Source organism: Girardinichthys multiradiatus, chromosome 12, assembly GCF_021462225.1.
Source record: "Girardinichthys multiradiatus isolate DD_20200921_A chromosome 12, DD_fGirMul_XY1, whole genome shotgun sequence".
NCBI lineage: Eukaryota > Metazoa > Chordata > Actinopteri > Cyprinodontiformes > Goodeidae > Girardinichthys > Girardinichthys multiradiatus.
This window is the reverse complement of record NC_061805.1, coordinates 19,244,359-19,271,037: the sequence shown is the minus strand read 5'-3', so window position 1 is coordinate 19,271,037 and position 26,679 is coordinate 19,244,359. Positions and strand designations below refer to the sequence as shown.

At 38.4% G+C, this 26,679-nt stretch overlaps 2 long non-coding RNA genes across 5 annotated transcripts in view; one reads left to right on the top strand and one right to left on the bottom strand.

Moving 5' to 3' along the window:
- The window catches only part of LOC124878516, a 51,521-nt gene extending 41,551 nt beyond the window's left edge, over nucleotides 1-9,970 (bottom strand). For 2 of the 3 annotated variants that reach the window (XR_007040813.1, XR_007040812.1), the window contains exon 1: nucleotides 9,784-9,970. This is a non-coding gene — a long non-coding RNA (uncharacterized LOC124878516). Of the gene's footprint in view, nucleotides 1-3,060; nucleotides 3,186-9,783 lie in introns of those variants that run through there. The other variant, XR_007040814.1, reaches the window with a different exon arrangement.
- LOC124878514 lies at nucleotides 2,777-26,679 on the top strand. 2 transcript variants are annotated; one of them, XR_007040811.1, is made up of 4 exons: nucleotides 2,777-2,892; nucleotides 25,225-26,187; nucleotides 26,278-26,449; nucleotides 26,564-26,679. It is a non-coding gene; the product is annotated as an uncharacterized LOC124878514 (long non-coding RNA). The 2 variants fall into 2 exon arrangements; XR_007040810.1 differs by having other exon boundaries at nucleotides 26,554-26,679.

Here is a 26,679-nt window from a genome sequence, read left to right as displayed (position 1 = left end):
TTGTTACCATAGAGAAACTGTTTTCTATATCGACACTGGGTTTCTGTTACCTAAAACAGAATGTTCTAAATCAGAGAAGGTTTGCTTCTTTATTAAGCTGACTAAATTATCATTGAGTTCTATTAAATAAAAAAAATTATATGGTGTATAATCACATAGAAATCCATAAACAGATTCAACCTGTGTTGTATAACTCCCAAACTCTTGTAAGGTAGAAAGATAGATAGATCACTGTAATTAGTGCAGAATTACTGTGTCCAGTTTTGTTCTGTCCTTAGATAATATTGTGCCTTTCAGGTTTGTCTGAATCTAAAATGTCTTAAGGCTGAAAAAGCTTTATCTTTGTGTGTTCATCCCGACATCAAAACTTTGTAAATCTCAAGTTGTTCAGTGTAGAAATATGCAGTTTAGGTCTGACCAGTCTAAATCCCCATGGTTTTGAACTAAAGATGGTTAAATGCAGTCCAAAAACCTTTATTAAAAAAAAAAAAAAAAAAAACATTAAATAACCTCTGAATCAGACACAAACTTCAGCATCATCAGCCACCCACAGTCTACAGTTATGTCAGCTTGCTGTCTTTACAATGTACACAACTCATGACGCCCACTTCCCACTGACTGGACATGCAAAGAAGCCATAGAAAACTTGTTCAAAACAACAGATTTTTCATTGCAGCTTACTGATTGTGCTGCCCTGAGCAGAAAGCCACAATGTCCATGTAAAATATAACTTCTATGGCATGCACTTGCTGCCTGTAATTAATTCAACATTATGTTACAAGGGTTTTAGTCTTTCTTTTACACGAGTATAAACTAGCTGTTATCACCCAGTCATTAGCCAGCTAGGTGATAGATGTAATTTTCATCCTGGCTGAAAATACTAGGGGTTGTTGCCCAGATTGCCTGTGATTTATCTAGTGTCTGTAGATTAAACTGTGTACACTCCTGGCAGCCTCGGAGACAAGCTGCACTCTGAACAATTTCAAATGTAAATACCACCTGACTATGAAAATGTTTCTTAGAGCTTCAGGGCTCCTCTGGGTTCTCAGAGCAAACAGGGTCAGCTCACAGGAGTGAGATGATTGACTGCAAAAGGAGTCTTCCTGCAATGAGCGAAAAATTTTAGGAGTTATGGTTTGTTTAAGTTTACAGCGCTTCCCAGTAAATATTCAGTGGGAAGTGGTTTGAGTCTAAAACAAATTTGTGTTTCTGGTTTGGGGTCATCCGAAGAATTAGGACCAAACATCCTTCATGTAGTTCCCAGAGGAAGCAATCATTAGGAGTGCAATTAGAGAGAGGAGACCACATATTCTGCTTTGAAAAACAGCACAAATGTCTCCATTTCAATGTATTAAAAATTTAACAGTTACAATTTGAAGGATGTTTATAGATGTGTAGCAGAAACAAAACTGTAAATTAACAGGTCTAAGAACGATTAACTTGATATTTTTGCATTTAAAATATTTACCATCTCTGAGAAAACAGATATACAGTCCATGCTAAAAATGTTCCTGTTGTGGTCTGTGGAAAGAAATCTTGTCTAGAGGTAACTCTAAATTCCACAATGCACAGCATTAACCTATTTTCAGGACAACTTCCAGGAAGAAGTCACAGCTAAAATCCCTATGACATCATACTACAAAACTCAGCACTGCACCATTCATCCTCTTTCCTGCAGCTCTACACTACAGTGGCATTGCCAACTCAGTTACCCCTTTCTTAAAATCCCTTCACTGGCCTCTGTAACATATCATATAAATTAAAAAATTCTGGTTTTGACATTCAAAGTACTGCATGGGCTGGCTCCCCCTTACATCTGTGACTTCATTCAGCCATACACTTCAGCCCATAGCCGGAAATCCTCAGAGCAGAATCTGCTGCTGGTCCTTCGCACTTGCTTAAAGAGCTGAGGAAACAGATCCTTCCAAGCTCTTGAACCATGACTGAAGAATGAACTCCCACACTACTTGCAAATAGGGGACTCTGTCAATGCTTTTAAAAAGCAACTTTATTTGTAAAGACATTCTTTGTTCTTTCTAAGACATTCTTTTTTACCCTTTATGACCTACCATAGAACAAGTTTGCCAGAGCATATTTTTACATTTGTACATGCAGTAGAGCCATTTTGTGGAGTATTTTAATTTGCTATTCATCAATACAACCCTTAAATCCTAAATTTTAATATTTTGTATATAATAACTCCATATTAAGTAAGTAAATCGCAAAAAAGTGTAATTAACCACCAAAAAAATTTAAAACGTTTTTTTGTTTTTTTTTTTGCACATATTTTCCTAAATACAGAAATATCATAGCTGTATCCCTCAAATATTGCAATATAAAAAAGTTGCACAAAACCCTTTCAAACCACAGAAAATTTATTTGGAGTGTTTCCATAACTTCATTTTGGAAATACACAAATTTTTATGGACAGAGACAAAAGCGAATATAAAATGTACATTGTGAACAGTTTGAGAAAAAATAATATGTACATCAAAATAAATTATTTACTGAAGTGTAATTAAATCTCTAAGTGTGCCAGATACCTATGAGCACACATATATGTTCCTAAGACCATCTTCAAACTATAAAAAGTGCAAAAAACAAGGAAAATGAAAGTGAAAGTGCAAGCGAAGTTCACCACGAAAAAACTACAACTACTGGGAAAAAAAAGACCACTCCCGGGAAAAATCACCTGGGAAATGACATCACTTCCGGTTGTTTCAGGCATTGGTGTGAAAGAAAACCATGTGATAGTTCATCCACCAATGTCATCACACATATTCCGATGTAGGAAGTACACTTTGGTCTGGTTTTTAATGTTTGTTTTTTGCGATTTTATACTGGATTTCTCGACAGTTTCTGGAAAATAAAAACTGTGCTCTGGGACACATGGTGAGTAGAATATTTAAGATGAACTTTCCGGTTTCATTTACAAAAAAAAAAAGTATTGTTCTAGCTTATTTGGTCGCAATTCTACAGGCGTTTAAAAATAGATATGCAAATGGATCCGAAGGATCCAGAGCGGTCCTTGGACGAGAGTGGATTCAATTAAGTATTCACCTTGAGCAGGAGGCTAGCCACAGCGGTTTATCCAGGGACGGGTTTGCTGACAGCCAACAGGGAGAACAACCAGAACCACGGAGGGTTATCCAGAGCAGGACTGGTGACAGCAACTTTAAAGCAAGGTGCACGATCTACAGCCTCCTTCAGAGTCCCAGCCGCTTAAGTATCCTCATGCTAATTTGCTTCAAATGCAGCACAGCTATGAGCTGTGGAGCTGCAGCAGCACCTGTCTGTCGCATCCTGGTGGAGGAGAGGGAATAACACTCACACAATACCTGGACTCAGCTCCGTGGCCTGACAACATCATCACGTCTGTCCTTTTGTCTGCCGTTTGTTTGCTATTTTGTGAGAGGCCATAAAAGTTTCTCACCGCCAATTTTAGTAGTGCATCACTCTCTGATGGCTGGTTAACAACTATTAAAAATCTGCTGTCCAAAAGGTTATAGGTTTCTAATTCTGCAAAATCCATCCATCCATCCCCATCCATCCATCCATCCATCCATCCATCCATCCATCCATCCATCCATCGTCCTCCGCTTATCCGGGGTTGGGTCGCGGGGGCAGCAGCCTAAGCAGAGTGACCCAGACTTCCCTCTCCCCAGCCACTTTTACCAGCTCGTCCAGGGGAATCCCAAGGCGTTTCCAGGCCAGCCGAGAAACATAGTCCCTCCAGCGTGTCCTGGGTCTTCCTGTGGGCCTCCTCCTGGTGGGACGTGCCCAGAACACCTCACCAGGGAGGCGTCCAGGAGGCATCCTAACCAGATGCCCGAGCAACCTCAACTGGCTCCTCTCGACGTGGAGAAGCAGCGGCTCTACCCTGAGTCCCTCCCGGATGATCGAGCTTCTCACCCTATCTCTAAAGGAGAGCCCAGACACCCTGCGGAGGAAACTCATTTCGGTCACTTGTATCCGTGATCTCGTTCTTTCAAAGCTCATGACCCAAAGCACATGACAATAGATGAGGGTAGGAACGTAGATCGACTGGTAAATCGAGAGCTTTGCTTTTTGACTCAGCTCTCTCTTCACCACGACAGACCGGTACAGCGCCCGCATCACTGCTGACGCAGCACCAATCCGTCTATCAATCTCCCACTCCATTTTTCCCTCATTCATGAGCAAGACCCCAAGATACTTGAACACGTCCACTTGAGGCAGGACCTCCCCCGGACCCGGAGAAGGCACTCGATCCTTTTCCGGCTCAAGACCATGGCACTGATTCTCATCCCAGCCACTTCACTCTTGGCTGCAATCTGCTCCAGTGAGAGCCGTAGATCACGAGCTGATGAAGCCAATAGGACCACATCATCCACAAAAAGCTGAGACTCAATCCTACTGCCAATAAAACGGATCCCCTCAACACCTTGACTGCACCTAGAAATTATGTCCATAAAAGTTATGAACAGAATTGGTGACAAAGGGCAACCTTGACGGAGTCCAACCCTCACTGGAAATGAGTCCGATTTACTGCCGGCAATGCATACCAAGCGCTGACACCGGTTGAACAGGGACCTAACAGCCCGTATCAAAGGTGCCTGGTACCCCGGAGTACCCCCCACAAGATTCCAAGAGGGACACAGTCGAAGGCCTTCTCCAAGTCCTCAAAGCACATGTAGACTGGTTGGGCGAACTCCCACGAACCCTTTAGGACCCTGCTGAGGGTGTAGAGCTGGTCCAGTGTTCCGCGGCCAGGACGAAAACCACACCGCTCTTCCTGAATCCGAGGTTTGATTATCCGATGGACCCTCCTCACCAGAACCCCAGAATAGACCTTACCAGGGAGGCTTAAGAGTGTGACTCCCCTATAGTTGGAACACACTCTACGGTCCCCCCACCCCAGTCTGCCAATCCACTGGAACTGCCCCCAATGTCCACACGATGCTGCAGAGTCGTTTTAACCAACACAACCCTACAACATCCAGAGCCTTTAGGTACTCCGGGTCAAGCTCATCCACCCCAGGGGCCTTACCACCAAGGAGCTTTTTAATCACCTTGGTGACCTCAGCACCAGAGATTGGAGAGCCCGCCCCAAGGTCCCCAGGCTCCACATCCTCAGTGGAAGACGTGTCAGTGGGATTGAGGAGGTCTTCGAAGTCCTCTGCCCAACGACCCACAACGTCTCGATTTGAGGTCAGCAGCACACCCTCCCCATTGTTAACAGTGTTGGTGGTGTACTTCTTCCCCTCCCCGAGACGCCAGATCAGAATCAGAATCAGAATCAGCTTTATTGCCAAGTTCGTACATACAAACAAGGAATTTGACTCCGGTACACTTTGCTATTAAGTCATCTGCACAACATACACCACAATATTATTTAAAACATCAGTATTTTGCAACTCATTTTGAAGATTATTAGTTAAAACAATACATGTTATACATGTGCATGCCCCTGTCTAGGGTGTACCCCGCCTCTTGCCCATAGACTGCTGGATATAGGCACCAGCTTCCCTGTGACCCACTATGGAAAAAGCGGTAGAAAATGACTGACATTTGCATGCCACATTTCTAAGATACTCTTCTAAGACAAATATAAATGACAATTATATATAATTTCCTTCCACCTCAGAATTACTCTCCATTTTGTGTTAGTCTTTCAAATCCCAATAAAATATATTGAAGTTAGAGGCTGTAATGTCACAAAATGTCAAACGTTCATGGGGTGCGAACACTTTTGTAAGGCACTGTACTGTAGTATCACATTATTTACACATAGTCATAAACAAAATGCCAAAATGAGCTTGTGAAAAACAAAATATCCATTATGATTTACTAGCTTTTTGTAAGAAAGAGTTTCTAAATTTAGTTGTAATTTCAGAGAGAATATTAGAACAAATTATACGATTATGGAGGAGACTGCAGTGGGAACATCTTTTAAAATTTTATGTCCAAGGTCAAATAACCATTGGTAATGGGTGAGAGTTAAAGTACATTCATCTGTGTTTTTCAGGGTAACTCGCATATAAACATTCAGTACTAAACACTTTCTCACTTACAGTACATGTTTGTTTCCACACATTTTTACACGTGGCGCTAATTTTATTCCAAGCGTAAGACTTTGTTGAATGCTTATTTTATCCATATCCAAAAATAATGAGCTACCAAAACATATTATTGTACTCTGTACATGTTTTTTTTTCCACACACAAAATAATTAGTTGCTACGCTATGCTGAAGGGAAAATATGATGTTGCTCCATTGGAATGTCTCCACAGTGTCTTGCCAAATCTAAGCTGGAAACACTTAGTAGGGAACCTGTGTGTACTATGAACTGCAAATAATTTGCTTAAAGGAACCCACATCTGGACGGACGACTGTGGCAGAGGTTAAAAGATCCAAAACTAGGCCACCCTAAATTTGCCAGTTGCAGGCCAGTAGTAGAGACCAATGTTAAACAATAATCCTAACTACAGGATATAAGCCTGTTATCATAACCATTTGCCTTAGCTGACAACCAGACTAAAATTGTTCATTGTTTACTATTTGTGTAAGGGCCAAAAGTACATAGACATACAAATCACAAATCTTCAGTAAAGCATCTGCAGTCCCGCAGTTATTTATTTTCAGTGTCATGGCCAGAAAGTAAAGCAAATACACAGAACAACTGTGAAAAAATGCAAGCTTGTTTACACAGCTATCAGCTTTGTTTGAGGGCTTAGATAATAATCTAAAGATTTCCATCCTCTGAGCTACTGAACACCGATGGCTACTCAATCGCTTCATAACTTCTAACTATATCTGCTTTTTTCCTGAAACCGAAGTGAAGACTGAATAGTGTTTAAAGGTTACAACTGGCTGGGAATGGAACTGAAAATCAGTCAAACACAGTTAGAAAAGTGATGTTATACTTAAGCCTAGAGAAGTTGTTTATGTCATTTTTGGAAGTTTCTAAGCCATAGATAGTGTCTGGAAACAGGAAATGCCCAGAGGGAGTGGTTGGGGGTACATGAAAGGGTGGAAGGAGGTGAAAGAATTTTAGGCATGGCATTCATACTTCAGCATCATGAATGCTGAAGTATATGTGCAATGGCCCCAAGGATTTCACCTGTGCTCTGCAAACACTGTTAGCTTTGCTGACAAGACATTCCTTACATTGAATAAACTTTTTAGTTCTTTGTCTAACTCAGTAACTCTAAGTGACATTGCACCATTTGATGTAATTTGAAAAGTACTTTGCAAAGTAGTGTTCAGCAGCATTTTCTGAAACACAGGGTCAACCTTGAAGCCAGTTCCCTTTCCTGACAGAAAACACTAACTTCAGCTAAATTTACTGTCCCAACTTCAAACTCATTTATTACATTTATTTGTACTTTTTATGCAACTTAGTTATTGAATGTTGTCAGATTTCATGTTTTAGTTATATAGCTAAATTCCCATCATGCTAAGATATCCTATTTGCATATTTCTTTTCTGTTTTAACATAGCAGACAAAAAAGTAAGAAAAAAACATTGTGACTGAAAAGAAAAACTTTGTTATTTTGGTCAATTTCAAAGTCCATTAAGCTTGATCCTCAAAATGATAATAAATATAAATAACACCAAGTGGCAATGGTCTACATACATATAATAAACATTATTTACTTTGGAACCTTCCACACTTAATGGTACTCCTGATAAAGATGTAAAGCTATGGATGGATGGAATAACCCTGGCAAAAAGTGAATGTGTTATGGCAGTAAAATAATCTGACTTGAAATGTTTTAATGCATAAAAGTGTTCACAAAAACCATGTAACTAAAACATTTTTTAATCATTATACTTTTTTATTTAATTAAACAAATAAAATACACAATGGCCTATCTATTTGCCACTCTACAACAACAACAACAAAAAACTAAAGCTCACTATTAACACAGATGTTAATTTGTGGAGCTTGTTGAACTCTATTAGGACTTGAACTGGGACATTGATCTTTGGTCTGATGGCACTATGGTCCTGATCTTCAAAGATGCAAAATGAAGAGTCAGGCATGAAACAAAGAAAGAATATGTGGATAAACACTTCTTGTCCATTTTTCCGTTATGCTGTGGGCCTGTTTCTCTTCCAAAGATCCTAGGAACCTTTTTACTCTTTCAAATACCTGGACATCTTAAATACAAATCTGATGGACTTTAGCAGAATATGGACAATTGGCAGTCACTGGGTCTTTTAACAGGATAATTATCCAAAACACATGGCCAAATCAACAGAGAAATGCTTGCTGAATCTGGTTTGCAGGAAAAGTTCAGTTTGTATTCTTTTTAAAGTGAGGTAGAGAGGCACATATTATTTCATCAATTGGTCCCCACAAAGATAGGACTATACATATAGTAAATGGGTGTAACCAACTGACTGCAGTAGCAAACATATATCTCATTATGTTAAAATGCATGAGTTGACAGTAGCTGACAATTCTGGTATGGTATGTTTAAATTTCACCAGAATTTGCTGTGCTTAATTTGAGTTTGTTAGGGCAAGGACAGCCTAATTAAGGTCATAGGTCTCACAAGTTGAACTAGACTGAAAGACTTTGGGCAGTTAACTTATCTTACACTATAGCCCTGCTGTCACAGGGACAAGCTGGAGCGTATCTGCACAGGTATTTTGTCGTTTGGACATTCCGTCCATACTGATTCAGAATTTTGGGTGACCAAAAACGAAAATATTTTAAACAAGGTTCCAGCATTAAAAGGTTTCAAAAGGCCAGTTCCATGTTTCCGTATGTACATGCAAAATGCGTCTTTTCTGAAATGATGACGTCATAGCTTCACCTCTGCATGTAACCCGCATGAGCCTTTTTGCCGCCATGTTGATGTCTTTATGTCATATGAGTGGTCTGCGCTTGCCTGGTGTTTCTGGTGTGTTTCTGTGGCAGTGTCACAGTGCCACCAATGGGCCCTGCGTACATGCCACCACGTTTTCAGTGGTGCTGCGTGCGCTTATGTGGACGCACATTTTTTCTAAATCGTTTTTAAACCAATACCATTTTTGTCTTTGTGTGAACAAGGCCTAAATCTTGTTTTGTTTCAAATTCATATTACAGTTTTTATCCTTAAACAAATTTTCTTTTCCATATGTCTTCATCCAAATGTCAAGGACCTTTGGAAGAGAGCATATTTCAGGGGTGAGATAACGTTCCTCACAAACAATAACTGAGAATAAAATAGACCTTGACACAGAGGGAACACAAAAGTAACAGTGACTATTGCTTGCACTGTTTTGTCTCTATCATTTATACCAAAGAGCTGAGCAGACAACTACACAAGGATATAATTAATGTCTGAAGTCAACAAAAAACAGATGTAATTTTGTTCATAAAGAGGCCACCATGGAGCCTCTACTCGTGTATTACTGGGAAACTATTTGCTTCGGGCATTCTGACATGCATATTTCTTTTAACAAGGATTTCTAAGCTCAGGCTATGTTCTAATTTCTGATTTAACACAAAGGCAAAAAAAAACAAAAAACAATTAAGATTAGGGACAGGGCAAATAATTATCTGTCTTTATGCAACACACATGTTGTCAAAACCTGGAAGACTTGGATTGAGGTCATAACATTTCTGCAGATATTAAGATCCAAAATTCTTCCTAAAAACTAATGAACACGTGCCAAAAGTGTGAGAAACTGGAGGAGAAGCAATGGGAAACACAAACTTGTGATATACATGTGTAAGGTCATTCATATGCTAGACAGCGAAGTCTTTCATTTGAAGAGCAATAAAAAGACCACTTTGTGAAAACGCACCTGATGAGGCCAGGCATTCCTCCTCTTGAGTTAGGATTTTCCTCCCTCTGCTCCCAACAAGTAAAATGCAACAAAATATTTCGGGTTCATAGTTATTCAACTATAAACAAAAATTTACAAAGGAGTTTTGCTTCATCCTCACAGTAAAGTGACCTGTAGCATCTGCAATCGTGTACCTAAGGCAGCATTCCAGCTGTTTGTGGTCGCTGTGAGTAACAGGACTGTCTCAGGGATTCAGTCTTTGAGCTCCACTATTATTATTTTTAATGGGGGCAGATGCTGTAAAGTATTGAGTCACAGTAACAAGTCATCGTTTACCAACCATTTTCCATGAGGCTGAATGAGAACTAAAGATTTTATATAGAACATTGAAATCTGTATCTTTTAGAGCTGCTTACTTACTTGTTTTAATGTTGTTTTAAGACTGTAACAAAAGAAAATATTTAGATTTTATTGTTGAAATCCAAAACATTACTGTGATGCTGCAAGAACATTTTAGCTGATCATGTTTAGGTATTGCTTTGTTTTCAGGCTGAAACAAGCCTATATGAGTCTATATGAGACAGTTCAGTGGGTTTTTGTCTGTGGGCCTATCTTCAACATCTTAGGGGACTTAAAGCAGGGGGCTGGACCTAAAGCTACAGACTCATGTTGGAGTTCATTTCCCTGTAACCTCCTCCTCTCAATGAATTCCAGATGTTTGGCAGACGAAAGTGAATTTAGGGCTGGAGGGGTGCTGGTGGTTGATGGGGAGACTGTTCTTTTTGTACTGTATCATAATGCATGTCTGTTGCCTACATAAAAGAAGCTGGTGGGGGTTTACACGTGGCAGGTCTCCAAGGAGGCGCTGAGACATTTTGTCTCTAATGCTGTAAACAAGCGGTGTAACTCAGCTTAAAGCTGTGAAATCAGATGAATGGTTTGAAGTTACAATATGTGCAAAAGCACAACTTACATATCATAGAGCCAAAAATTGTTTTAAAACAAAAGCAGGTCCGCACAGATTTCCAACGCACCTCAAGTAACAATAAGCACAGAGATGATTCCAAGCCTAATGAAGTCCTGACTTGCACATAGTAGGTCAGGCAAACAAGCAAAGAAGGTGTTTCTGATCTCGTGACTGTGTGTGGTCCGCCTCACTGGAATAACCCGAGGTAATGAAGTCATGAGTGGAAGAAATGTTCTACTCTCCATTTTTATTAAATATCAAATCCTCTTTGCCTTTGGGCCAGATGAAAAGAAGCCTTGATGCTGTGTTCCTCTTGGCTCCAAATAAAGTAGCTGCCTCCACGTAAGTTTCCCAGACAAGGGGAATGAAATGAAAAATGCATGAAATGCAAATATTATCCCTGCAGCTCCTTCAGCTGGAACCATGCTGATGGGATGTTTCTGCTCATGCAAACAACTCAAATGCAAGAGCTTGCAATATCCTCAGCATGCATGTTTTTGCTTGGTGCCACTTGTGGTTTGTTGTTCCTTACAAATATAAAGGAGATTGATCAGAGAAAACTGAATTTAACCGTGAACTTCTGACCCCCTCATCAAATCCTTGGAGGCATCCCACAAACCACTCTGAGAACCACCATCCAAAAATGACTGAATTTTAAGTGCTAGTCATGGTTTCTAAAGAGCCACTGTTTTGCCCGACTCATGCGTTCAGGACTGCAGACTCATTGTTTACTTTCCCTTCTGGTAGCGCAGTGCGTTGGCTACTGCTCATGACATTGGCAGCAGATGTGGTGGGGCCCAAAAAAAATAAACTGGCTGATGATGATGCTGTCGGCAGAAGCTAAATATTGACTTAGTGACCTGTAATCAGATTCGCACACATGACAGAATGGAAATAAACAGCAGCATTTGCTCGTGTCGCCTTTTGCCGACCCTCCCACCACAACACAGGAACTCTGGCTCACAGGAAAAACCAGAAGCCTGCATCTCCCAGCTCAGCTGATCTTGTAATGAGAGCTTGCCTATGACGCCGAAGGGTGGGAATGTGAACATGAGAGACATTTTAAGATGTATGCAGTAATTACTTGTTTTACAGTTCTGCTTTATTCCATATCTTGAATCATGCTTTCGGAAAGCTTTGCTTTGGACTTAATTTTCATTTTGAAAGTAGAATTCAAACTAAAGGCTGAGCAGATTTTTTTAAGCAATACAGATGACCTCTGAGGATGAATTCAAAGTAAAAGCATACTGTGCACCTGCTCTTGCATTAATGGTGCCCCATACATAGATGGAGACATGGATGGCTAAATAGGTTGGTGAACTTGGTGCACATTCACACTGCTGGTCCAGTCCAGGGATTGGTCCGGGATTTTTAGACCACACCAAACAACATCATGCAGATGTAATGGATTGTTTCAGGGGCAGTATTGGTCTAGTATTGCACTGATCAAGAAGGAAAGAAAGCACAATGAAGAAAGTCCATCTCATCGTGGTTTCTATTGCTACTTTGGTGTTCAAATGTAGCTGTGAGCCTTCACCTCTTCACTACTCCATGTAGCCATATGAGGCGTTTTTAAACTCTTTGGATTGGCACTTTTACTATGTTTTTTTTCTTGCTTTTCTTCATGCATTCATACTGCAAGCACTCCACAGTCAGGGTAAATCATGGCGAGACCAGCAGATGTAATTGTGCCAGTGTATGGTCCTCTGGTCCGTCTTAGAGTCCAGAATGGGTTCACACCGGCGTGATCTGCTCCAGAGACCCTGGTATAGTAAGAAGCGTTCCAAAGGATTGTGGTGAAAGGACTGTTGCACACAGACAGGTGGTCTATAACAGTTTTCAAATGATCCAAGGCTGTCCTAATTTAAAAAAAAAAAAACAAATCCTAAGAATGCTCTTTTTGTGTTTTGACAAATAAAATAAAGGGTAAATTCTGTACAGCAAAGGGGCCTGACAACTACTTAATATGCAAATTAGCTAAAAAAAAATATTTCTTGAGTGTTTTTAGCATACTCACAGGCTGTAGTGCCCTGGGCAGTGAGGCATATTGTCCATATTAAGAACTTCTACTGTAACAGTAGTGGTAACGGTATGATCCTGGAGTCCAGAATTGTTCCTCATGTTTTTAATGCCTAGGAGAGGGACTTTCTTCTGTTTTTTCTTGGAATTTTTAAAAGCTGTCCTAATCACCAAGAATGTTTTCTGTTGTCTGATTTATGAATCACATGTAAATCATATACAGTCTATAAAAACCTATTAAGATACACTAACATTTGTTGTTGTACTTATTCTTAGAGGGGAAATAAAACTCTTGTAAGACTCTGTTACCCAGTTTCTCATTTTAACAGCAGCAAGGTGACTCATAAGGAGTTATTAGTTAAAAAAAACTTTTGATTACAGCAGATGAGTGATTCATTTTTCAACTTTATTTGTATAGGACCAATTCACAGCAGATATCACCTCAATGCACTTTACAAGACCAACAAAACCAATGTATCTCTAAAACTAAATATTGAAATCTATCCACTCATATAGACAGATTCAAATTCAGTTAAATTAATCTAATTCAATCCTAATATTAATACATTTATATTCAGTTTATAATGCAATTCGGTAAAAATGAACCTATGTACCTGATGTATCTTTAGGCTCCTGCTTCAGGTCTTTGTTCGATTTGTTTCTGCTTCTTATGGTCCTTCAGCATCTTAAAGGCATGACTTTTAGATACTGTTTAACTGGCTATAGATAGTTTTCATGTCTGACACTGTCTGTCCGCTGATTTCATGCTCTAAGCAAATAGTTCATAATGTACAACTGTCATGTCAAAGAACAAGGCAGAAAATTCGGTCAAACTATTGATCAAGATCCTTTTTACAAAATCTGGGCTTTTTTGCATATTATAAAGAAAAGATAATTTAAAACGTTTGAACAGAGAAATCTAGCAAGACATTTGAATATGCAGCAAGACCATTTTTAAAAGTGGGTCTTTGGGGTTTAGAGACCTTCTATTTCAAAACAAGAACTAATATTTAAGAGATAACCTTTCCCCACATATGTTTGTTACATCAATGCTAATCCAAGCATCTGTTTATCAGCAGCAAGTCACAGTGCTGGCTCATCCTCTGCAGCGAGAGAAAACATTAAGCCAGCCTTCTCTGGGCCCTATAAATTATGGCCCTAAATATAAGACCTTCATGTGGTTGGAAACTGGAGATTAAACAATGGTTGTAAATCAGTCACATCTGGGGTACGATAAATCTGTCGCTCTATCTTTAGACTCATCTCACGCCGAGTCCCATTCACCAGGATTTGAGGAGCTCTCAGTACAGATAGAGGGATCACTTTGGGATGGAGATTATCTCAAGCAGTTGCATTCCTCATCCATGAAAATCTCTTTTCTCAATGGATCAGCATGTACTTGGAATTAAATTGTCTTTGATTGTAATTATTTAGACACATACAATCTGTTCCAAAAGTGTTTTTTTGCCCACGATAAAGGCTCGTGCTATCCGTTGACGCATGAAAACATGTACAATTGACTGACACATGTTTTACATCTAGGTGTATATTTAACAAAAAAATAGCATCCAGACATTGTATTGATTATTAATAATGAGCTCTGTTGACAATGAAAACCTGCAAAAACTAGTTAAGAGATTTTATAACTGCTCAAAAACTTGCAAGAATATCATTAACATTATTTCTCTTGTTAAACACAGCAAATGTAATATTTATTGCTTGCCATTCTGTTACTATTAGATTTTATCAAGTTGTATTTAGATTTTAATTTAATATATTATAGTTTGCTGCAGAAAGAATGCAATGCTTGGATCATTCTATCTATTTTTGAGTTACATGCACCATGATTATTTTGCCTGACTTATTTGCAGCAGATGTTTTGGAGTTGATTCTGTATTACACACCAAAACCATCTGGTATTCATTTGCTCTTTCTTTGTTTTGTTTTCTATGAGTTGAACAGTTGAAATTAATGTGTAGGATCTTTTATCACTTGCCAGTTGACCAAAGTAATGAGGGGTGTGTACGTTTTATGTTTTGTAGCTCTAGGGCCCTAAGCCACATGTTTTTGTAGCCTGTATATATATATTCACAGCATGTGTGTGCATATCTGTGGCCATATGTAAAACTAGAAAGCAAAAACCTAATGTTGAGCCAGCAGGAAATGCATTTTATATCTTTTGATCAGTGTTGTATTTTTGCAGGAAAACAAAAGCAAAGTGGAAGAATGCCAGCCAAAATAGTTTTCTTTTTGTTTCTCAATAAATTAGGGCATTATTATGTTGATGTGAACTGCAGAGCTTTAATAAATTGTCTTTTGGATTCATATTCTTCCAAACTACAAAACAAATTGGTTCTGTAGAAAGCCATATAATGATTTGTGAACCTGATCTTCAAACATGGATTATCTCACACTGAAGAGGCATGCTTCCCCTAGTGTCTTTAAACTAGCTGAAAAGTACAGTAATAAAGCTAATACCTGACTATTAAGTGCTGTACTCAGATGTACTGTCCATAAAGTAGGCATTGTAGTAGTGTTTTAATTGAGGCAAAAATATTCATTTTGTTACAAAAAGGATTTTTACAAAAGCAAAAGTTTAATAACATCATAAAAAGAGGCTTGGATATTCAGCACACATTAATGAATTTTAAGGCTTCCTGTCTTTGACCAACTCCTGCAGTCCAGTGAAAATAGCAGCCTAATTTATTTAGATGATCATCAGAAAATGGGATTGTAATGGCCTCAGCCACACACTGGTAATGGTAATCCACACTTCGACATTAGTTTTCACTACATCTATTTAGCAGTCATAGTAATCAGTATTTTAGAATTTTTTAACCAAATATTTTAACCTATATGGTAGGTTAAACATCATGGATCGGTATGTTTTCATAATGCTTCAATCAATAAAAATGAATAAATATGTATAGTTTTTTTTTCTTCGGTAAGCAAAAAAAATCAATATTTTCAATTTCTGGAATATTTTTTGAGTTTATTATGTTCTAAAACTAGAAAGTAGGATTATTTTTAATGAATAAAATTGCATTATCAGGCATAGCTAATGCATAGATTTTTGAATTTGCGGCCCCCCTCTACATCCAGTAGACCATTGGCAGCGGCCTGTCAACGTCGCACCCTCACTTCTGCTACAGCTGAAGAGTTTACTGCTACTTTTATGGATTCACAGTTTGTTAAATTAATGACTCATCTCTTCTTTTAACAACACCTGTTGTGAGATCAATGGATTCCATTGCTCCTGCTAGACTGACCTCAGGTGAAAATGCAGAAAGGCTGAACAACAGTGGAGAAAGGACAAACTGCATGCCTATCTGGTTTTATTAGGGAACAGTCTTGCTCACTACCAGAGATCCGTTAAAGAGGCAAAAACAGAATGCTGTGGATCACTCTGTTCTCTTGTCTCGACTAAAACCACTATGTTGGTCTCCGTGGCTCAACTCTCAAGTTGTTTGCATCTTATCTTACTGGTAGAACTTTCACAGTTATGATTAACAATTTGGCTGCCTCCAGCTCTCCTCTGTCTTGTGAAGAATCCACAGGGCTCCATCCTCCCCTCCCCCTTTTCCCTCTATATGCTGAAAACCAAAGCGATTAGTACACGGCATCATCTGTCCATTGTTACGCAGATGACTTGAAGATCTATCTGTGCTTAAAACCAAGTGAGAGTCACCCACACCCACAACACTGCCTTCCTGATTGCATTTCTGCAGTTAAACAGTGGTTAAACCATTTCTTTTATTTAAATGAACAAAAGAAGAGCACATTTTATTTAGTAGTAATGCCACCACCGACGTTAGTGCTGTGAATTTTAAATTCAGTAATATTGTAAAAATTCTGGGAGTGACATCTTTTAGCTAAAGTTAAGCCTTTTTCAAACCACTCAAATCTTGTGAAAGCTATACTCGCTTTAAATGTCATCTTAAAATCTTTTTTATTAAGGAAGTCTTTTAATATTCAGTAGTTTTGTGGCACTTTATTCCAGCGTTCTTATTGCTTTATTGCTATTACTGTTGTTGGTTGTTTTATGTTTTTCCTTTTGTGTAAATAGTGTAAAGCACTTTGGTTGCCTAGTCAGCTACTTGAAAGGGCTATACAAATAAATAAAATGAAATGAACAACTTCAAAACAGTCAATGTTAATGTTTACAAATGTTTGGATAAAACACTGTTGGCCTCAACAAACGATCTGTTAGTGAGGACAAGACAGTCTGACCAGCTAGGATAAGGATAACACGAGGCAGAGACGAAAGGCTTGATCTCCATGGAGAGGATGGTCTAAAGTCTGACTCACAGATTACACCCCCAATTTTAACCAATCAATGTATTGTTTTCTCACGTCATCCTTTGTGGAAAACATGTATGCACTTATTGATCAGGGCTCTTCCTCTAAGATATTGTCTGTGCCTTGGTGTGTACAGTGAGTTAGACAGAGGAGGAATACTGGTGCAACCAAACCTCGAGTCATCAATAAATACTCAATGTAGAACAATAGTTTTGTGATCTGTTATGTTGATATTTCTACAACTTGAATGCACCATACATAGCTGTTCAGAGATTCCTCCAACTTGAATCTCATACAATGTATGGAGTGTTAGCTGAATTGATGCTTCAGGTAGGCATTTTGACATCAGCAATTTTTTTTCCAGTACCAGTGATGCTTACATTTAGCTTCAAGTTGTCTCAGGTTACTGATTTAATTAAGTGAAGAGCAAGCCATGTACCTTATTGCTGAAGGTTTTGGTTAAGCCCAACTTTTTTCTTCACTTAAAACCATAATCATCCGCAATTGCAGAGTTTAGTGATAGCTGGGAGTCATATCTGTTTTGATGTCACTTTTTAAAGCTGTGCTACAGAACGTTGCATTGCGCACTTAGTGCCGCACATAAACATTCTGCATGTGTTCAGGTGTAAAACAACGCTGTATTCATTTGGTACACCTCTGTACCAAACTGACAGAACGCTACCGGATATTTTTGGTACGAATACTTGTCCCGTTATATATATATGGATAGATTACATGATTTGTGTAGTTAAACTTTTTGCATGCAGTATGATCCTTCACCAAAACAGAATAAAGCAGATGGGGAATCAACTATTAACTGGATGACACATAGTTCATACTGGCTGTTTCTGTGGGGCTTCCCAAACAGGAAGCGCAGCAAGGTAGGGTCTGAGAAAGGAATAAATATTGCAAAATGTTTGATAGATTCTTTAAATGGCTAAATTATGAGGCTACACTTTAGAGAAGAATTAGGAACAAACTTTTTCTATAGACTCTTCATTGCCTACCAGTTGTTGAATATGGGTGGATTTTATCTGTAGCACTATCTACTGTTTAAAATATGAACTGCAGTGAATGCTGTGAGCCTCAAGCAAGGGTATAAAAGCCAACGTAACATTCTTCATTATGTAATGGCATGGCTCAGACTTGGCTCTCACGTTGTGGAAAAGCAAACCAGTTCATTAACAACTGGCTGTAGCACCCACCATGGTTAAGCACTGGAACTACTTGGCAAAGACCTAATTGTGGATTAAGGTTCAATTTTAATGTAAACATAGAAGATCAAGTTAGTATACAGTAAGTAAGTGCACAGAAAGTGCTGGTTCCTGGTATACCAGACATACAAGACGAACAACTATATGCGCACACTCACAAAACTACGAATGGAAGGAAGCCTTCAACAATGCAGTAGGAAGCTGGGAATAAGGAGAAAACTTGTGTGTGCCATTGCAAAATCCATGAAAGTTGTGTCCTAAAGTCTCTTTTTTCTATGCCGTTGGTATTTTCTCTATATTATTGGGATCTAAATGCAATTTCCAAATGTTACCTTTTATTTCAGTTGGAAGCTGTAATTGTTGGATGCCTGGATAAAAAGTCAGCTTAGACCAATTTTGTCCTCAGACATCTGGGCCATTCCCGATTTGGCCCATTAACCCTTCTTTGGTGCCTGCATATTTTTGGCCTCACTACACAGAGGAGATAGCAGCTCTGATGACGCCGAAGGTAATCACAGGAACCTGAATGAGCCTCCACAACTGTTGAGCGGGCTGATAAACTGGACAAAAAGCAGACTGAAGTTAAGGAGGAGATTTTATTCCATGCCATGCTAATTGCTGATTGGTGGACAAATTGAAGCATCACTGACTAATCTAGATGAGAGCAAATTGATTATGCTTTGGCTATAGTTGTTTCAAAGAAGCCCCGTTCCCTTTAAAGCAAATTATTCCATCATGCGAAAAACAACTGGAAGGAAAGGCATCAGTTTTTTGTGATTTGAGAGTGTTGTGTTTATGCACATGCTATTCACTGGTTGATTATAGGAGCAAATACATGTCTGAAATGCATGGATAGGGTGCGGAATTATTATTCATTGGAATGTGTATTATAAGATACTAGATCTCTGCTCTAGACCAGAACCTGGAAGAAAAGACTTCAATTCATGTGGGAAGTATAGGGTTAGATAAAGGGGAATATAAACTAGTTAATCTAAAAAGCGAGTTTTTAGAAATCAGTAGAAGAAAAATATGTATTAATCTGAGGTATAAATGAATATTTTTGCTCCTAAAGTCTCTAACTGAATGCAGTAAAACTTCTGCTAACTCAAACTAAGTCAAACATTTACTTTTTTTTTGTAATTGCAAAACACAGAAGATAATTTGGAGTCTTATGCCTGCCATTTTGAGTTATTTATTGCATGTTTATATTTACTTTCTATAGATCTGCACATGTGCACTGCACTGGTTGGCCAAAACAAGAAGAGTACTATAATATGTGTTGGAAGAAAATTGAAACAAATGTCTACAGCATTGCTTTTATGAATTGACTATTCTCCGTTGCCGCATACATACTCAATCCCGAGTACATATGTGCTTGGCACATGCTGTCAAGTTGACAAAGGTTTTGTGTTTAGACATTTTATTACTGTCCACCGTGCACACCATATATACAACAGACTGAAAGCGGAAATGTTATATGTTATTGAATGTTATAAGTATTTTCACTATTAATACATGCCGTTAGCCTCATAGCATAATTGGCTAAGTTATATATGCCAACATACAAATTAGCCAATTTAGCTAGATAACCATTTATCAACACACATTTCATACCTCAAACCAACAGGAGGCAGCTATGAACGTGAAATCAATGCATACTGATGTTACATAATTGGCACTTCTAATATTGCACAGTATTTGCCCATAAAGTTAAAATGAAAATCAAACAGGTTTATGAAAATAAACAAATGCAAATATTCCTCTTGTATAAACCAGACAGCACATGGAGCCATGATATTATGACTCTTACAGTTTTGCTAGTCTTTGATGTCTCTGTGCCAAATAGCTCTCAACCAACCAAATTTGAAATGTCTAATTCCTAATAAACCTTTGTGTGAATTATGCACACAGGAATGTTTTGGTATGTAAGCTTGTTACATTCAAGGATTTTCTAAGAGTGTCACACTCTACATGTACAGTTTCACACACACCACTGCAGCTTATTTGCCAACCAGACGGGAAGCAGGGGTTGTACCTGGCACTCGTAACATCATGCTTCAAAAGGTTTTGACCTATTTTTGTTATTTTCACCAATTATTGAATATTTACAAAAATGGTTGTTTTGCATTTTTTGACACCTCATAAAGTAAATGAATTGATGTTTCATAGAAAACATTGGTCTTTTATTATTTTATTATTTTGTCTACAACTAAAACCTTAATTGACACATTTCAACAAAGACCTCTTATGTTTTACCTGCTGCCCCATGTGTTAAAACCTTTCTGGGATTAGTTTTTAATAAATATTACATATTCATGTACCAACATTGCAATTCCCCAGGCTAGACAACAATCAAACTGCTTCCTTGATCTTTCAAGCAACATGTGGCATAGCTAAGAAAGCTTAAGCATATCCTGATTTTTCTACTAGCAAGTCATCAGCGTGTGAACAAAGGAAACTGCAAGAATGAAAAATTAAGCAGGAAAAATCATAAATCTCCTTCATCTCGTGATGTTTTCTCAGAGGCACCCCTTCAAAAAGAAACTTTTAAGTGGTCGCAGCTGTTGTACATATGGGCAGTGAGTGTGGCTGTCTTCTTACTTCTGAAGTCCTCTAATGATGACAGTGTCTTTGGATTGTCATACAAGTTGATGCAGACAAGCTTGGTTTGGTACATTTCAAATTTTTACTTAGAAGCTATTAATGAATTTGGTGACTTAGCTGAAACGCTAATCAAGTTCTATCTATCTATCTATCTATCCATTTATCCATCCATCCATCCATACATACATAAGTACTAGTTTTATTCCTTACCATGATCCATGCCGTTTTAACCCTGGATGAAAGTTTTAGTTTTTTTTTTCTTATTTATTATTTTTCCAAGTCTTCATTGTTTTTAATAATGATCTATGCTTATATTTTTCAGAACAAAGTCCATTCTGTATAAATGTTACACAGAACCCCTCATTTACATTTAAAATTCTGGACAATTGCATGTATAAGAAACAGTTGGGAAACTTACAATGACGCCTCACTCACCTTGTGCAAGTTGGAAAACTCCTACTAGCAATAAAAGATGGATTAACATATTTTTCAGCATTTTACACATTTAAATATTAAGGAAACACATTCACTAATATATGCACAGTTCACACATAACCAATGTAGCACTATTCAGACCAAAATGTCACATTAATTTCAAAAACAGCCTAAACGTAATGCTTGTAAGTTCAAATTTTCAAGTTAGAGGTTGAATATGAGCAACATACCTCTTCGAGAAACGGTCCTCTAGATTCTTCTTCTGCTACCAGATAAGTAGAGAATAATTATCTTTACTGACCTCCACTGTCCAAATGGAAAGATGCAGTTTGTGTTACTTGTGTAGAAGCAGGATAAAAGTCAACTCATATTTATGCTAGAATGTATTCTTTAAGGAATCTTTGCTAAAGCACAATCATAGCTTAACTGTTAACTATCAGTACTTTGAATTGATTGCATTTAGCTGAGATCATTGCTCCCTCTAAATATGTCATTAGATCTACCAGCTCCACCCTCTACTCGTTAATACTGCAGACAGATTACATTGAAAAAACATTGGAAACGGTGTGCAGGATTCAAAATTAAATCCAACTGTTCCTTTGCCTTCAGATGCAACGCAATAAGTCCTGCAGCCAGCACATTAATGAAAGGCATTGTCCTCAAAAGACTTTTGAACTAAATGTGAAGCAGAGCTCAGATTTCTCAGCAAAGACAAAACTTTTAGGACACACTGACAGAAACGTCTCGGAGAGGAGAAACCCAATCCTGCACGTCATTGTAATTTGGGAATATTGTATGATTTAAAGAGTGGAGAGAAGAAGACTGTGGAAACACAGAGCTTAGACGTGGGGCATACAAACGACGTTTGTTCTATGACATTGAAATCCTTGATGGCATTTTTTTTTTTCATTGCCCCAGACAAAACTAAAGGTTACCCACAGTTTGCTGTCCCTGGGATGCTGATGTGATTTTTATCTCTGACAACTCTTTCCAAATAGAAACATGGATGATTTATATTAATTCAAAGACAATCTCTTTGCTAGATATTTTCTTGAGCTTACTTGGCCTGCGGATGTTTGGCTAATGTGACTCCATACCACAATAAAAAGCATAGTTTGTGACAACTGGTGGCTGCAAATAAAAAAGTTATGTTTTTTGGTGGGACCTATGAGACTCATCACAATGGGTTAGTTCCTCTCAAAGTACAATGTCGTACAGTAAGGTTTCATGCTATCCTCTTTGTGTCTTATTTTTTGTTTTACTAAATGTGTTTGAGCCATGTATCGATATGTCCTTTACTGCACAAGTTAGAAGAAAGGAACCACACTATTTATTAATTCTCAGCTAAACTAAAATCTAACTACAATCTAACAACAACTATCTACAAATATGAAAAATATAAGAAAGGTACACAATTTATGAAACTGAAGCATTCTGATTGCTATTTTCTGTCCAAATAGCATTTGAACAAAACAAACAAAAGATGAGGACAAGTCATTTTGCCAGTTTTGAAATTATCTGATGTGATTTAATCTAGATTTACAGTTTTGAAAGATATTTTGATGGCTGCAGTCACACAATGACTGGCAAACAGAACAGAATGTCTTGAAACATATTTATAATCATGTTATTCTTTTAGGCCTTTCCAGAAGCTCCACAACAAAGGCACAAAGCAGACATAGAGCAGAGTGATGAGTTTCTAAATTGGCACTATGCTAATATTAAGAATATGACACAAGGGAAATATAAAATGCTGGAGTTATCTCTATATAGGCATTTACAGACCCTTGAAAACCATAAATTCTGTAGTAAATACAAAATACTTTCAGTGTTTTCATATAGCAGTAAAACAGTAGAGTTACAAATGCTGTCAGACTCAGCGGATTCGAGAGTTTTTCAGGATTGCATCCCAACCATTGACTGATTTGTCTTATTAGTTGTCTTATGTACACATAGGAAGAGATTTAGAAGCATTTATTTAAAAAGCTGGTGGAGAACAAAGCAGAGCTACAAAAAAAGTTTAATCCCTCCACAATTCTTCAGTTAATATAGCCAGTTTGCTACATAATTGCATATGTGTTCATTGACTGATTTGATGCCTTCAGTGAGATAATTGTTAGTTGCAGCCCTTGTATAAAGGTGATTAGACCTGGAGCTAAAGTTTATTATGTGTGGCTTGCACATCTGTGAAGATACAATCAGAGCAAGCCAATTTATCCAATGCTCCAAATGATGTTTGTTAATGTAAGACATTAATTGTTTCTTTTATTATCAATGGAAAGGCAAACTTAACAATTTTTCCTTGATTTTTACTTTTTTCCAGGAAAGGGGTTTTGTTTGTTATTGAAATCACTGACCGTCCAGCACTACTATGAAGGTGGGAAGCAGAATGCCTTCACTGCTGGGGACAGATGGTTGGAATGAGGGGATGGGGGAGAGGGGTGTCAGTGTGTGTTTACACACACATAAGCAGAGACATACTTTATGTAAATTGTATCAAACCTATAGCCATAAAATTTGCTATTTTCTTGTGTGTTCATGTAACTGAGTCGTTTCTGTGTTCATTTGTATACTGTATGTTGTGTGTGTACATCTGAATGTTCCTGTATGAATGTCTGAACAGAAATGGAAGGTCAGGTATTTTGAAGTCATTGCATGACCGAATTATTCTAACCCCCCAATAGAGGTGCTTATCAATGCACATAAAAGTACAGCATATCGGCACAAATACAGTACATCACAAATTCCTCTTTCTTTTACCTCTCTACCTCTTCATTCCTCCAGCAACTCATCCATCATTCTCTTATCTTCACTCATTGGTTGTCTCTGACAAGCCTGTGGTTCTCTGGGATCCGCCCGTGTGAACATGTTCTCCCACCTGCAGGCTGCCAAACCCCTTCAATTTGTCACTTACCAAGTCGGTGTGTTCTGTGGCTTGCACGGCACCAGCAGAAGCACTACAGAAGGGAAACCTCAGGCAAACGAAGCCAGAGAGGAAGGAGATGTGGTTGATGGTTTGCATTGCTTTGTAGGTGTGCTGAAAGTACAAAACCACCAGACAGCCTCCGAGAGATACCAATAAAGCCTTCATCTGTTTCCACTGCAAACTTGCAGTTTGTTTTTTTCAAGATGGACATATTGGTTTCTAAGGAAATTTGGTTAGGGTGTTATTTATATCGCTGACAGCTTAGGTAAACTGTATACTTGAAGATCACAAGTAAGCTCTTCACATCCAGAATTTGGCATCTGTGTGGTCAGAGCCACAAACCCACCATTCATCTCCTGACATGCCTGGGGGGGGTTTATGAAGCTCAAAAAGAAGATATTTCTTTAATCACATCAGCATTTCGCATGTTATCCATCAGTAGTCTGAAAAAAGTATTAACTGTGTTCTAGTGAAATATTGTTAAAACATCTTCTGAGTGTGAGGGTTGAAGATTCATTGGTCAAATGGTGCTCTTGGCTGTGGGGACTTGTCAGAGTTGAGAGAAGTAACATATAGCAGGCTATAGTGGCTGATATTGTAAATATTTAGGATATTCACAACAATTTAATAATAATTTAAAACGTAATCAATATCCTATTGTAGAATGGAATAAAATGCACATTTAATTTTACACTTCACAAGTGTTTGAAGCTACGTTTTGCCCATGTACATGTTTCATCTCAAAGCAAAACAGGATAACAGGAAACAAATACAATATTCAAATGTAAATACCCTCATTCATCTTCTATACTACTTATTCCATAGTGGGTCACGGGGGAGCTGGCGCCTATCTCCAGCAGTCTACAGGCGAAAGGCAGGGTACACCTTGGACAGGTCGCCAGTCCATCGCAGGGCAACACAGGACAAACAACCATGCACACACCCAAGGGCAATTGAGAGAGACCAATTAACCTAACAGTCATGTTTTTGTACAGTGGGAGGAAGCCGAAGTACCCGGTGAGAACCCACGCATGCACGGGGAGAACATGCAAACTCCATGCAGAAAGACCCTCAGCCGGGAGTTGAACCCAGGACCTTCTTGCTGCAAGGCACTGTTATCTATTACACAGTAAATATACCTAATTGTATAAAGATGTATGTTTTGAAAATTAGGTATGTCTTAAAGACAGAAAATAATTTAGTTTTTTGTTGTTTTAAAATGTGCATAATCTGTAAATAATACTTGTTAATAATACTACTACAGTACTACTTCTACCATACCATTAAAATTTATTTATTTCAGTAATTCTATTTAAAAAGCGAAACACATATAGATTCATTACAGAGTATTATATTTCAAGCATTTTATTTCAATTCTGATGATCATTGAAAATTGTATTTCACAGGAAGTAGAATAATAAATGAGACCAAAAAAAAAAACATTATGTCATGTCCTACAAAGCCATGGAGAAGACTCCTGACTTGACAGCTGTCCAGTAGAAAGTCTGAAACATCCTCAACAAGGAGCGCAAACCACAAAAACAATCTGTAAAGAAGTTGGCTTTTCACAGAATGCTGTGTCTGAGAGTAATAATGGAAAGGTTAGTGGAAGGAAACAATGTGGTGGAAAAGGTGCACAAATAACAGGGATGACCGCAAGAGGGCAGTGCGGAAAATCCCATTCTAGAGTTTGGGGGAGATTCAAAAAGGGTGGACTTGGCTGGAATCAGTGATTCAAGAGCCACCACACACAGAGGGAATATGAGGTAAGGAGAAAAATAACTGGGTGAGTAATCAGTGGTCCAAATTCCTCTTCTTAGTTCAAAGCAATTATTATTATATTATATGGATTTCACTCAGAAATCAAGGTCCCAGAGTCTGGAGGAAGAGTGTCTCGAGGTCCACTGTGAGGTTTCCACAGTCTGTGAGGATTTTAGGAGCCATGTCACCAGTTCAAAGTAAGAACCATTAACTACCAGGAAATTTTAGAGCACCTTATACTTTCCTCTCCTGTCAAGCTTTATGCAGATACTAAGTTCATTTTCCAGCAGGAGTTGACACCTGCCCACAGTGCCAAACGTACAACTACCTTCTTTATTGACCATGGTATCACAGTCCTTGATTGGCCATAAAACTCACCTGACCTAAACCCCATAGAGAATCTATGAAGGTTGATCAACTCCATCCTACGCCACATTGATGCAGTAATTCATGGAAAAGGTAAGTGGATAACCTTGAAAGTAATTACTTTTTACTGGCCAATATTCAATATTGACCATTAAAACTCAGTAAGTCAGTCATTTTCTATACCGCTTCTTCTCTAGTGGGTCGCAGGGAAGGGATCTCCAGCAGTCTATGGTCAGGGAGTCAAACCCAGGACCTTATTACTGCAAGGCTACCAACTGTGCCACCATGTAGCCCACCAATAAAAGTATTATTCAATATTCAAA